This window comes from Monodelphis domestica, chromosome 4, assembly GCF_027887165.1.
Source record: "Monodelphis domestica isolate mMonDom1 chromosome 4, mMonDom1.pri, whole genome shotgun sequence".
Classification (NCBI taxonomy): domain Eukaryota; kingdom Metazoa; phylum Chordata; class Mammalia; order Didelphimorphia; family Didelphidae; genus Monodelphis; species Monodelphis domestica.
Window position 1 is genome coordinate 369,176,798 of NC_077230.1, and position 15,385 is coordinate 369,192,182.

General features: G+C 36.7%; 1 protein-coding gene across 2 annotated transcripts in view; it reads left to right on the forward strand.

Moving 5' to 3' along the window:
* The window catches only part of ZBTB8A (zinc finger and BTB domain containing 8A), a 60,688-nt gene that overhangs the window by 5,016 nt on the left and 40,287 nt on the right, over positions 1-15,385 (forward strand). For both annotated transcript variants that reach the window (XM_007492890.3, XM_007492893.3), the window contains exon 2: positions 13,596-13,693. The gene's annotated coding sequence lies outside the window, so the exon portion shown is untranslated. The remainder of the gene's footprint in view (positions 1-13,595; positions 13,694-15,385) is intronic.

The following is a 15,385-nucleotide window of genomic DNA, read 5'->3' on the forward strand; positions in this document are numbered from 1 at the left end:
TTTTTCCTCCTAACACTGTGATTAGCGATGGAATACGATTGTTTGCCCCTACTCTGGTATGTGGCACTTTTTTCTTCCCAGTCATGTTTCTGTGACATCCTTTATGCCCCTTCTGTGTAATTCCTCATTTGTTTTGTTTTCTACCAGTTGTCTTCAACTGCCCATTCCATATATCAAACTGGTTGGCTTGTTGATGTCTTAAAATCAGCCCGTCCAATTAGAAGCTTGTTCCCTCTGCCCACCCCCAGCGTCACCCCTTTCCAAACTTCCCTCCGACTATGGAGGGTGTTCCTGGAACAAGTCACTGGATCACCGCATCTCTCAGCTCTGGGCATTTTCCCTGGCTGGTCCTGGCCATGGAGTATTCCCCCTCCTTGTCTCTACCTATTAATTGCCTTCCTTCGAGTCCCAGCCAAAGAGTCACCTTCTACAGGCAGCCCTTCCTCATCTCTTGTCATTCTCTGCCGATCACTTCCTATTTATCCTATGTATAACTTACTATCTACGTAATTATCGGCTTGTCCTCTGCAGGAAGCAGGGCTATCTTTTGCCTTTCTTTGTATCCCCAGAGCTTACCACGGTGCGGGCACCGTAAGGGCTTAATAAATGCTTGCTGACCGACTCTTTTTAGATTATTGCTCTGTGGACCATCCTCAAAACACTTCTTTGTGTATTTTATGACTCATAAACACACTGTGAAAAAGGTGGGTTTTTGTTTCAGGCACAAACATTTCCTAAGGCAGCTTAGCCTGCTTTAGTCTATTCATTCTGGACCCAGCTGACTGTCCATTTGCACTGTCTGTCCAGAATGTATGTACTGATGGATCTCTAAAAGTTTTCCATGCAACTGCATGTTGTAGTCTAGACAATAGGTATTCTTAGTTTTCCTTGAAAAGTTTTCTTAGATTTTCTTGAGGCAGCTAGGAAGCACAATGAAGGGAACGCCGAGCCTGGAATCAGAAAGACTTGAGTTCAAATTCAGCCGCAGACACTTAGTAGCTGTGTGACCCTAGGCAAGTCATTTAACCTCTGTCTGCATCCGTTTCTTCAAATGCAAAGTGGGGATGATATAGGATCCCTGTAAGGATCAAATGAAATGATATTTGTAAAGTGCTTATAAGCACAGTGTTTGATACTGCTTATTCTCTATCCCTCCTTTCCTTCTCTTGCTTGAATTAATGAAATATAATCTTGAAAGATTGTGTCTAATTTAGAAGATTTACAGAGGTTCTGGGAATTGATGCAGTCAGTACACAAGGAGCATCTGGGAGGTTTTATAATCAAACAATAATAAGCACAGCAGTTTCTTGTATTCTCTATACATAGTTTTAAAATCGGTTTTGGGATTCTAAAGTTTTGGTATGCTGTGGCCTATCTATATCATTTGTAGAAGCCTGCCTTTTCTCTTCCAAGATGCCACTCTGCACATAAAAGTTAGGCTCCTGAAAATTTTGTGTATTTGGGGAGTAGTAGGCTTCTGGATTAGTAGTTATCAATAGTGTTTAAATTGCTTTTAAATATCAGAGCTCTTCCCTCTCCCCCCTTGTGATTCTGTCCCTCTCAGATATCTTAAGAAACGATCCCTCAGAGGGCAGCTGGGTAGCTCAGTGGATTGAGAGCTAGACCTAGAGATGGGAGGCCCTAGGTTCAAATCTGGCCTCAGACACTTCCTAGCTGTGTGACCCTGGGCAAGTCACTTAACCCCCATTGCCTAGCCCTTACCACTCTTCTGCCTTGGAGCCAATTGGCTCCAAGATGGAAGGTAAGGGTTTAAAAAAAAAGAAATGATCCCTTGTTGCTGTTTTCTTCCACTATACTCAGTAAGATTTTACAAATGACTTTTATCTTCTATCTTTAGCTGCCAAGGCTCTTTATTTTGTAAGGAGATCAAGTGTCTGCTAGCTGAGGTGGTTTCTAGGCTCTGCTATTCTCCGTGTTGTGGCGATGTGTATTCAGCTGTATACTTCCTTTTATCTATTTCTCAACTTTGATAGTAAGGTAAATTGGAGATGCCTCAACTGCAAGGCATGTTTGATTTTTCTTCTAGTTTGGCATTGACTTTGATCTCTTCTAACAAGTTGATGATGTGGCTATATGGACAGATGATTCAGAAATTATCTCTATATTGGTAACCAATTATTTCTTGTTAATTAGAATATAATCCATTTCAATTTTTAAATTATTTTTTTTCTGCTCACTACATATAGTGCTATTCTTTATGAAGATAGTTTTCATGGTATGTAGGCAGGAGACCTCTAATTTATAAACTTTTGGCATCTTTCTTTTTGTGAAGCCTTGCTTTCTGCCTTAGCAACAACTCTTTAAGTTGGAAGGGCAAGAGGTAGGCAAACAAGATTACATAATTTGCTCAGGGTCACACAAGTAAGAAGTATCTGAGGCCAGATTTGAACCCAGGTTCTCCTGACTCCAGGCCTGGTGCTCTATCCCTGCAATATAGTATTGCCTAAGCCGCATTTATCATGGAGGTCTTTTTTGCAGATACTTGTGAGAACTGAAATAAGAGATGATCAAATGTCTTATAAAATGGTGTTTTTTATTGTCTGTGGATACATAATAAAACCTACTTGGCCAAGGCCTTTATTTTTTTATTTGAGAGCTAGAGAATTATTCTATTCCTTTTGTGTCCCAGTGTGATTTATAATGAGAATGTCAAAATTCATATCCTTCAGTTCCTTCATGAAATGTCTGCCTATCTAAGATCTCATATTTAGTGTGCCAATGGCTGAGTGAATAGCCCTTTCCAGCTCAATCCTCCCCCCCCCCCCCCCCAATCTACTGCAGAGCTATTCTCATTTCCAGCTTTTCTTGGTGTCCTTTCCATAGTCAACAGTATTCTGGACTGCTCTCTCTCTTATTCCTTTTGTTCAGAACATCTGCTGTGATCTTCCCTTTGCCACCAATTTGGCCTGAAACATTTTCCTTCTTCTTTAATTCCTTACTTCTCAACTTTGGACAACAGTGCGGCTTTGGTTTTATATTTCTGACCAAAGAGCAGAACAATAACTGACCACTTACATATGCTGTCTGTAGAAGTTGTGGCTTTTCTTCACTATATTCCTTACTATTATAATTTGTTGTATTAGTGGTAGTAAATGCTTTCTCCAGTCCTTAGTACAAATATTAATTATCTCCATTCCACAGAGAAGAAACTGAGGCCCAGAAAAGATGGTATGACTCACTCTAAATCACAGAGCTAGCGAGTACAAGAACAGCGGTTTAGAGGTTAGGTCTCCTGGGTCCGAGTCTAAAACGCTTTTAACTTTGTTCTATGTTACCAGACTTGTTAATTGTTGATCAAACAGATTTTTTTTTCCTTCAGGATTTAGTAATCCCAGGAATAGCAGTTTCATGATTTCTAATCCCTGGACTTTTTTTTTTTAAGGAAAAGAAAGAAACAAACATTTATTAAACATTTACTGTGTGTGAGGTGCCCATTATATGGCTGGCACTATGTTAAGCACTGGGGCACAAAAAGACAGTCTCTGCCCTCAAGCTCGTGTGTATACGGACAACCTATGAAGTAGGCTCCCGGTATCTTGGGGGAATCCGTTCCATTTCCTACAACATATGTTTAAAATCAGATGTAAGTGAACACTTGCGGACCCTCAATTATATGTGCTCTTTCTCCCCCTCCTCAGCTTGGTGCTCCGAAGCCCTCCCTTCCCCCCAATTAAAAAAAGTAAAAGTAGAAGCAGAAGGGCAGGTAGGCGGGCCATTGCCACAGCCATACTTCAGGCAGATTGATAGTAGATAACTGAAACCTGGAAAGTGAAACTGGTTAAGGAGGCCCTACTGAATACAGAGAATAAAAGAAATAAAGGATTAGAATTGAGAGGTTGGGAAAGATTTCCTATAGAAGATGGAATTTTAGTTGTGATTTGCAAGAAGCCAGGGAAACCACTAGTGGATAAAGGAGAGCATTCCAGAAATGAGAGATAGCCAAAGAAAATGCTTGGAATAAAAAAATGGAATATCTTAATTTTTAAACACCAAGGAAGCTGGTGTCACAAAATCAAAAAGTACATGCTGGAGAATAGGGTGTAAATATTGAAAAGGCAGGAGGGAACTGAGTTATGAAGGGCTTTGGACAGCAAACAAATGATTTTATATCTGATCCTAGAGATAATAGGGAGCCAGTGGAGTTTACTGAGTGGGGGGGTGGTGGTGACATGATTTGACTTCTGCTTTATAAATATCACTTTGGTGACTGAATAGATTGAGCAGTGAAGGGAAATATTCAAGAGATATTGTCATCCGCATGAATCATCAGCATTTTAATATATTACTGAGAGTCCTGCAAAAAGAAATAGAAACTCCATTTAAAGTAACCACAGAATAAAACATCTTTTATCTACTAAAACAAACCCAGGGAGTACATGAACATAATTATAAAATACTTTTTACACAAATAAAATCCTAAATAACTGGAGAAATATTAATTGTTCATGGATGGGCAGAGCCAATATAATTAAAATGGCAATCCTACCTAAACTAATTTATTTAATGCCATCCCAATTAAATTACCAAAAAATTATTTTATGGAGTTAGAAAAAAATAATTCATTTGGAAGGATAATTTAATTGTCAAATTGAAATCATTAGACCTTGGCTTAAGTTGTAAGTTTGGAATTCTGAGAGTATTGTATTGCCCTCTATAATAATAGAGAATTTGTAGGCAGGGTGTAGGAGGGTGAGGGGGAAGATAATGAGTTCAGTTTGGGACAATCTGCACTTAATATTATCTACACATTCAGTTTAAGATAACAGAAAAGCAATTGGAGATATAAGATTGGAAGTTAGCGGAGTGGTTAGGGCAGATTTGAGAATCATCAGTATAAAGATAGTAACTAAATCCATGGGCCCAAGTGAGATCACCAAGTAGTATGTAGGGAGAAGAAAAGAAGAACACTATTGGATACATGACATGATAGAGGATCCAGCAAAGGAGACTGAGAAGGAATGGTCAGATATGTAAGAGGAGAACCAGGAGACAGTGGTGTCCCAAAAACTGAGAATAGAGTGATTGACGGTGTCAGAGGCTGTACAGAGATCAATGAGAATGAGGATAGAAGAAAGGCCATTGGACTTGGCGATTACAAGATTATTGATAACTTTGGAAAGAGCAATTTCAGTGGAATGATACAGTCAGAATCATATTGTAAAAGATTAAGAAGAGTGTTAGAGGTGAATGGAGGCACTTACTGAAGATGGCAAATGAAGGGTATTTTGGAAGATGGGAGAAACATGGGCATGTTTGTAAGAAGGTAGGAAGGAGCCAGTAGACAAGGAGAGACTGAAGATAAATGATAGAGTGGAAGTGACAGAGGGAGCAATCTGGGGTATTACCATATTAGTCAAACTTAATGTAGACACCAGATTGGTATGTTTTACTGCAATTTAGTACTGAGCTCAAATGATTCACCAGCCTTATCCTCTCCAATAGCAGGGATTACAGGCATGCATTACTACCAGTTTTAAAATGATAGAATAAAAACAAATATTTATTAGCCTATGTAGAGTACTCTGCTAGGCAGTAAGAGAGATATAAAGCTTACATAAGAAAAGTTCTCTATTCTCAAATTTATAATCTATTAAAATAAGCTATCAACAGAAATTTTGATGTTTTATATTTTATGTTTTATAATATATTATAGGTATATTAGAAATATGCAAATAACATGTTATGTGAGGTCCAAGAGGAAGATGTTGTAAAAGAGTTAGCATTTAAGTTTGTATTTAAAAGGAGGGGACTGGGGGCAGGGGTGGTTTGAGGGGGCAGAGCCAAGATGGTGGCTTAGGAGTATCTAAAGCCCAAACCTCTGCAACAATCCTTCCAACCAATATTTATATCATGCTTCAAAGAAAACAAATCCAAACCCAACAAGAAGTCACAAGACTCTCCTACTGAAAACAACTTGAAGGGTAGGCACAGTATGTCTATTTTCATGGGAAAAGGCTGAGGCTGGCTGAACCCCACCTCCACCCCCACATCCCCTCCCCCGAGGCCTAGGATAAGACCTGGCTGTCAATATGAGCCCCCCAGGAAGAGATTGCAGCCATGAGGGTTCACCTGTGACCCAGGACTCTGATAACTGCTAGCAGGGAGGAACTGGGAGGGGGGGAACCCGACTGGACACCCTTGGCCTGTTGGCTACAATGAAAAATTTACCCCAGGGCAGGCCAATTCAGCAGGTTAGCTCAACTGGTTGAATCCAGTATACCAGCAGAGGATTGAAAAAAGAGAAGATTCAGTCTCAAGGCATAACAGCTCAACACTCTACTTCAGAAAATCAACAGAGGGGCAGGTCTATATAGTACATAGGGTAAGGGGGAAAAAAAGTAAATAAAATGAGTAAACAAGAAGGAAAAAGAACTACAACTGAAAGCCTCAATGGAGTTAAGGACCAAAGAATAAAACAAATGGACAAGGATGAGGTCCGGGAAACATCAAGCAAAGCCTCAAAAAAAACTAGGGAATAGATGTAGGCTATGGAGGAGCTCAAAAAGGAATTTAAAAATCAAATAAGACAGTTTGAAGAAAAATGTCAAAAGGAAAATAGTAGCTTGAAAAGCAAAATAGGTCTTCTGGAAACAAAAGCATTGGCATTGAAAGCCAGAAATGACCTGCTGGGAAATGATGCACAAAAAATTTGGAAGAAAAGAAGAATGACTTGAAAGGAAGAATGAACCAAAAAGAAAAGGAGAATCAAACGGTCATGGAAGAAATTCAGTCTTAAAAATTAGAATTGGGCAATTAGAAGCTAATGACTTCATAAGACACCAAGGCATATTAAAACAAAATCAAAAGAATGAAAAAACTGAAGATAATGAGACACCATATTGAGAAAATGACCTGGAAAATAGATCCAGGAGAGACAATTTAAGAATTCTTGTACTACCTGAAAATCATGACCAAAAAAAAAAAGGCCTAAACATCATAATAAAGGAAATTATCCAAAAAAAAAAAACTGCCCTGAAATTCTTTAACATGAGTGTAAAATAGATTGAAAGAATACATACATCACCTCTCATTAAATCCTCAATTGACAACTCCCAGAATGTCATAGCCAAGCTCAAGAACTCTCAAGCTAAGTGGAAGATACTACAAACTGCTAGAAATAAACAATTCAGATATCGTTATATATATAATGTAATCCCAATTAGGATTACACAGGATCTGGCAGCATCCACACTGAAGGAATATGAAGGAAGTAAGGAATATGATATTCTGGAAGGCAAGGGAGCTGGTTTTACAACCAAGAATCAACTAGACAGCAAAACTGACTATATTCTTTCAGGGGAAAGTATAATCATTTAACAAAATAGAAGATTTCCAAGCATTTCTAAAAAAAAAAGACCAACCCTAAACAGGAAATTTGATGCCCAAATACAGAATTAAAGAGAAACATAAAAGGGTAAAACAAGAAAGATAAAAAATTTAAGGACTTTAATGAGGTCAGATGGCATGTATTCCTATATGGAAAGACGATATCTGTAACTTTAAAAATGTCATTATTATCATAGTAGATAGAAGAAGTATATATAGAGGGTTCAGTGGTAAGCTGTTTAGGATGATATGTCAAAAAATATAAAAAACAAGGGGTGAAAAAAAGATAATACTAAGAGAAAGAGGAAAAGAGGTAAAATGGGGTAAAATATCACATAAAGAAGTGGGCAGGTGGTCAAGAGGGGAAAAGACCAATGGTACATATACAAAGATTGACCATGTACTAAGGTATAAAAACATTGCAAACAAATGTAGAAAAGCATTAATAATTAGTGCAATTTTTTTTTTCTGATCATAATACAATGAAAATCTTAGGAGAAGCAAATTTAAAATTAATTAGAAACCTGATCTAATTCTTCAAAACCGGTGGGTCAAAGAACAAATCATATACACAATTACTGATCTAATTGAAGAAAATGAGAAAACAACATATGAAAATCTATGGGATATAGCCAAAGTAGTACTTGGGGGGAAATTCATATCCCTAAATGCCTATATTGACAAAATAGAGAGGAAGGAGATCAATGAATTGGGCATGCAACTTAAAAAGCTAGAAAGAGAACAAATTAAAAATCCTCAAATTAAAAAATCAAAGGAGAAATTAATAAATTGAAAGTAAAAAAAACTATTGAATTAATAAATAAGATTAGGAGCTGGTTCTTTAAAAAAACAAAATAAAGTACTGGTTAATCTAATTAAAGAAAGACGAGAATCAAATTAACAGTATCAAAGATAAAGGGTGATCTCACTTCTAATGAGAAGGAAATTAAGATAATTAATAATTATTTTGCCCAATTATATGGCAATAAATATGATAATTTTAGGTGAAATGGGTGAATATTCACAAAAATATAAATTGCCTAAATGCTAAGTAGGGGCACTTCAAATTCTTGATTGATTAAATTAAGAGTTGCTGATTGATTACATTAAAAACAAACAAAGAGAGTTCAATTCACTCTTCACACTAAGAAAAATCCCCAGGACCAGATGGACTCACAAACTAATTCTATCAAACATTTAAAAAACAGCTAATCTCAATAATACTATACAAACTATTTGACAAAATATGCAAAGAAGGAGTCTTACCAAATTCTTTTTATGACACAAATATGGTACTAATTCCTAAGCCAGGCACGTCAAAAACAGAGAGAAAACTACAGACCAGTCTCCTTACTGAACACGGATGCAAAAATCTTAAAATAAAACACTAGTAAAAAGACTACAGCAAGTTATCACAAGGATTATTCACTATGACCAGGTGGGATTTATGCCAGGAATGCAAAGATGGTTTAATATTAGCAAAACTATCCACATAATTGACCATCTCAATAACCAAATCAATAGAAGTCACATGATTATCTCAACAGATGCAGAAAAACCCTTTGATAAAATACAATACCCATTCCTATTGAAAACACTAGAAAATATGGGAATAGCTGGGCCCTTCCTCAAAATAATAAGCAGTATATATTTAAAACCATCAACAAGCATCATCTGCAATGGGGACAATTTAGAAACCTTCCCAATAAGATCAGCAGTGAAACAAGGATGCCCATTATCACCTCTGCTATTTAATACTGTACTAGAAATGCTAGCAGTAGCAATTAGAGAAGAAAAAGAAATTGAAGGGATTAAAGTAGCAATGAGGAAACTAAAGTGTCACTTTTTGCAGATGATATGATGGTATATTTAAAGAATCCTAGAAAATCAACTAAAAATCTAGTGGAAATAATTAACAACTTTAGCAAAGTTGCAGGGTACAAAATAAACCTACATAAATCAAAAGTTTTTCTATGTATTTTCAACAAAACTCAGCAGCAAGAGTTAGAAAGAGAAACTCCATTTAAAATCACTCTAGACAATATAAAATATTTAAGAATCTATATGCCAAGACAAACAGGAATTATATGAATACAACTACAAAACACTGCCACACAATTAAAACTAGATCTAAATAATTGGAAAAACATTAATTGCTCATGGATAGGACAAGCATTAATATAATAAAAATGATAATCCTACCCAAATTAATTTACTTATTCAGCCATATCTATCAAAATACCAGGAAACTTTTTAATAGAATTCAAAAATACTTCAACAAAGTTAATCTGGAAGAACAAAAATCAAGAATATCAAGAGAACTAATAAAGAAATGTGAAGGATGGGAGTTAGTAGTACCAGATCTTAAACTGTACTATAAAGCAGTGGTCATCAAAACAATATGGTACTGCCTAAGAGACAGAAGGGGGTGGATCAGTGGAATAGACTTGGGGTAAATGACCTCAGCAAGCTAGTGTTCAATAAACCCAAAGGTTCCAGTTTTGGGGACAAGAACTCACTATTTGATGAAAACCACTGGAAAAATTGGAATAGTCTGGGAAAATTTGGGCTTAGATCAATATCTCAAACCCTATACCAAGATAAATTAAAAAATGAGTAAATGACAAATATAAAAGTGAAATCATAAATAAATAAGGTGAACATAGACTAGTATACCTGTCAGATCTATGGGAAAGGAAGGAATTTAAGACCAATCAAGAGGTAGAGAATATTGCAAAATGTAAAATGAATTATTTTGACTAAATTTAAAAGGTTTTATACAAAAACTCCAATGCAACCAAACTTAGAAGGAAAAGCAACAAACTGAAAATATTTTTCTAACAAAACTGACAAATGTTAATTTCCCAAATATATAAGGAACTAAGTCAAATTTACAAAACATCAAGCCATTTCCCATTTTACAAATGGTCAACAGTTTTCAGATGAAGAAATCAAAACTATCAATAAACATAGGCAGTTTTCAGATGAAGAAATCAAAACTATTAATAAGCACATGAAAAAGTGTTCTAAATCTCCTGATTAGAGAAATGCAAATCAAAACAACTCTGCAGATTGGCCAATATGACAGCAAAGGAAAAGAAAAAATGTTGGAAGGGGTGTGGCAAAATTGGGACATTAATGCATTGCTGGTGGAGTTGTGAATTGATCCAACCATTCTGGAAGGCAATTTGGAACTATGCCCAAAAGGCTTTAAAAGACTGCCCTTTGAATAGACTATAAACGATCACCCTAGTGCAAATATTAATAATATGGAAATGGGACTTGATCAATAACACATGTTAAACCCAGTAGAATTGTGCATTAGATATGGGAGGGGGATGAGGGAGGGGAAGGAAAGAACATGAGTCTTGTAATCATGGAAAAATATTCTAAATCATCTAATTAAATAAAATAAAAAAAAATAAAAGGCTGCCCTTTGACCCAGCCATACCACTGCTGGGTTTGTAACCCAAAGAGATAATAAGGAAAAATGTTTGTACAAAAATATTCATAGCTGCACTTTTTTATAGTGGCTGAACAAATTGTGGTATGTGATGGTGATAGAATACTATTGTACTATAAAGAATGATGATGTGGAGGATTTCTGTAAGAATTGGAAAGACCTCCAGTAGTGGATGCAGAGTGAAAGGAGCAGTACCAGGAGAATGTTGTACACAGAAAAGGATACACTGGCACAACCAAATGTAATGGACTTCTCTACTAGCAGCAATGCAATGATCCAGGACAATTCTGAGGGACTTGTGAGAAAGAACGCTATCCACATCCAGAGGAAGAACCGTGGGAGCAGAAACGCAGAAGTAAAACATATGGTCGATCATGTGATTTGATGAGGATTTGATTTGGGTTTTGGCTTTTAAAGATCACTCTCTTGCATATATGAATGGAATAATATGGAAATAGGTTTTGAACAATTATACATGTATAACTCAGTGGAATTGCTTGTCAGCTCTGGGAGGGGGGAGGGAAGAGAGGAGGGAAAAATCATGAATCACGTAACCATGGAAAAATATTCTAGATAAATTATTTTTAAAAAAATAAGTAAAAGGAGAGGACTTGAAGAGGCTATAAGAGCCTGGGAAGGTGAACATTTCAGGAATAAAGCAAGGAATTAAGCAAAGGTCCTGAAGCATGAGAGTGTAGCATATTAGAGAAACAAAAAGTTTGATTGGAGTATAAAATGTGTTGAAGGCTCTGATGTAAAATAATTAGAAAGATGTGTGTAGTTAGATTATGGAAGGCCTTAAAAGACAGGCAAAACAATTTAAACTTTTAATCAGTAATAGTATAGTATATCTATAGTAATGTATTTTAAAATTTTTAGCAAAGGAGAAACAGGATCAGAGATGTAAAGCTTGATATCAGAAGTCATTTAATCCCAATCTCTTCCTTTTACAGATATAGAAAAATGAGGTCCATATTGGGGGTGGGTGGGGTTCAGTGACTTGTTAGTAAGCATCAGAAAGCACTATTTGAGAGTTCCTCCCTTTCTTTTCTGCCCTTTATAGCTAAACCTTTCAAAAAGTCCATCTATGATGTCTTCACTTTCCTTCTTCTCACTCTCTACTTAACCCCATTCAATCTGGCTTCCAAATTTATCATTCTACTGATACTTTTCCCTAAGTTACTAATGCTTTTAGTTTCCCAATCCAGTGGCCTTTTCTCAATCCTCATTTTCCTTGACCTTTCTGCATTCTTTGACACTGTTGCTAACTCTCTCCTTGACACCCTCTTCTCTTTAGGTTTTTGAGACACTTTCCTGGTTTTGCCTCTGGGAATTCTGACTGTCTCTTTTACTGGATCCTCCTCTAGATTACACCTTCTAATGGTAGATGTTCCTCTGTCTGGGGTCCACTTCTGTATTACTTCACTTGGAGATTTCATGAGCTCCCATGGTTTTAATGACCATCGCTATGCTAATGATTCTCAAATTTATCTTTCCTGTTCCAGTCTCTCTGCTGACTTCCAATCTTGTATCTCTAACTGCCTTTCAGATATCTCTAACTGGATGTCCAGTAGACATCTGAAAGTCATTATGTCCAAAACAGAGCTCATTATCTTTCCCCCAACCCTCTCTACCTCCTATCTTCTTTCCAGTCTCTCAGACTTGCAACCCAGAAGTCGTCCTAGATTTTTTAGCCTCAACTCCTGTATCCAAGCTGTTGCCAAGGCCTGACTGTTTCACCTATTCAACATTTCCCAAATATATCTCCTTTGCTCCTTCTGACACTGCCATCATTCCAAGTGCAGGCTCTTATCACCTCATTTCTCCATTACTGTATTAATTTTCTGATGAGTCTGCCTGCTTCAAGTCTCTCCCCATTCCACTCTCCATTCAGCTACTAAAGCAATTTTCCTAAAGCTCACATCTAACCATGTCACCTATTGATAAGATCGAATATGATATGATCTATTTGGCATTCAAAGCCTTTCATAACCTAGACCCTCCTTTTTCTGTCTTCTTACACTTTATTCTCCAACATGTCCTTTTAAATCTAGTGACACTGGCCTCCTGGCTGTTTCATGAGCAAAACACCCTAGTTTTTGGCTCTGGGCATTTTCTCTGGCTATCCCCCATGCCTGGAATGCTCTCCCTCATCCACTTTGATGACTGACCTCCCTAGCTTCTTTTAAGTCTTAACTAAAATCTTAGCTCCTAAAGGAAGCCTTCTTCAACCCCTCTTAATTCCAGTGCCTTCCCTGTTTATTATTTCTTGTTTATTCTGTATATGGCATGCTTTGTATATATTTATTTGCATGTTGTCTCCCCTATTAGATAGTTAAGCTTCTTGAGGTCAGGGACCATCTTTTGCGTCTCCTATCCCTAGCACTTAGCTGAGTTCCTGACACAGCTTAATATATATTTATTGAATAGAAGCTACATGGTGCACATTGCTTTTCAGAAAAGATGTAGACCTTTGTTTTGGACATGTTGAGTTTGAGGTGCAAGTAAAACATAAGTAAAGATAGAGATAGAAATGATGGAAATGAATGTTAAAAAGATGTCAATAAAATAAAAGTTATTCCATAAGCATTTTGGTGAGGAGTCCTTGGCCTAGCTAAATACTATGATTGTCCTGGTCTTTGACTTTTCATAGAAGAATAAAACTTAAACTTCATGACTGATAGATTTTTCATTTTCAGTTTAAAAAAGACACCTGCCAGTTCTAGTTTGTTAACATCTGTGTCATCTGTAGCAAAACACATTATAACAAATATTCTCTCTACAGGAAATACAAGATAACCAAAGTTGACAGATTTGGACATTTCCCTATTTTGAATCTTTGGCACAACTGGTTTTTCAGGAGCGGTACCAACTAATTTACAGGTATGATTATATTTAATTATTGACACTATACCTACTTCAATGTATAGAAAATCAGCAGATGTATATAATGACAAGTCAGAGCATATATTCATTACATAAAGATTCACTTTATAAAATCCTCAATAAATAAGTTGTGTTCGTCAAGTCTTCCAATAAATGGCTTTGTGTCTTTGATATTCCCCTAGTTTTTTAACTTGATGTTGCATTTCTCATCTTGTCTCTGCTGTCCTTGTGTCTCCTCATCTACCCAAAATACTGACTTTGGGGGCAACTGGGGTAGTTCAGTGGATTGAGAGCCAGACCTAGAGATGGCACGGTCCTAGGTTCAAATTTTGCCTCAAGACACTTTCTAGCTGTTTAACCCTGGGCAAATCACTTAATCTCCGTAGCTTAGCCCTTATCACTCTTCTACCTTGGAACCAATGGGTGGGCAGGGTGGCTGGCAGAAAAAAACCTGGCAAGAGCAAGCAGTAGGGCACCAGAAGCAGCAGGAGAGAAATGTGGCTTTGCAAAATTTGTCTATTCCCTATTCTTTATTCAAAGGCTTTCTTAAAAGAAAAAAATGGAGAATTCTTTTCCCAACTTCGGTGGTTGCCAGAAATGTAAGATTAAAATTAATATCCAGTAGCTCCAAGTATTATATTTTATAAGATTTGTTAATAATCATTTAAAGTAGAGGAAATAGATGCCTGAATAAAGACAAATTTACCAGATGGCAAAAGTGGGAGAAGAGAGAGGGTGGGCTTACAGAAACCTTATCTTCAAAATGAAAGGACATAACATGAGGACAAAAAGGATTCTGGGAAATGAAGTTCTGGGGTACAAAATTCTAATTACACAATTCAAAGGCAGAAGGTAAGGGTTTCAAAACAAAACAAAACAAAACAAAACACTGACTTTGTTTTTCACTATTGAGAGTCCTACCCTCTTTTTTAAATCCTTACTTTCCATTTTGGAATCAATACTAAGTATTGGTTCCAGGGTAGAAGAGCAGTAAGAGCTAGGCAATGGGAGTTGAGTGATGCCCAGGGTCACATAGATAGGAAGTGTCCAAGGCCATATTTAAACCCAGGACCTCCCATCTTTAGGCCTGGTTTACAATCCACTAAGCTACCTAGCTGCCCCCATCCTACCCTTTTTTCCTTGAAATTCTTTTCCTTTGTTGGTTTAGAATTTTTGGTGTTTGAAGGAATCTCTGTCCATTCAGTTCAATCTTTACCTAATCATAAATTTCTTTTACAACATCCCTAAGTAAGATGATCATCTTAGCCTTAATTCTTTGTTTCTGACACTTTCCCAGTTTTTCTCCTATCTTTCCAGCAATTTTTTCTTCATCTTCTTTACATTTTTCTATTCCCTAAACATGGATTCTTTTCATAGCTTTTAGCTCTTCCTGTGGTACTATCTCCCCTGAAGAACTCATCTACTTCTAGAACCCCAACTGTATATAAATGACTTTAGAAATTCCCTCTTTAGCTTTTATGTCTATTTCTCCATTTCAAAACTGCCTACTGAACACTTTTAATTGGATATTCTGTCATTGCCTCAAACTAAATTAAACATGTCTAAAATTAAAGTGATTTCCCTCCTCCAGAAGCCAGTATATTCCTTCTCTTGTTTGTTAATGATGCTCCAGTCACCTACACTCAGACTTCAAAATCATCTTCAATTCTCCCCAAAACCAGTCAATCA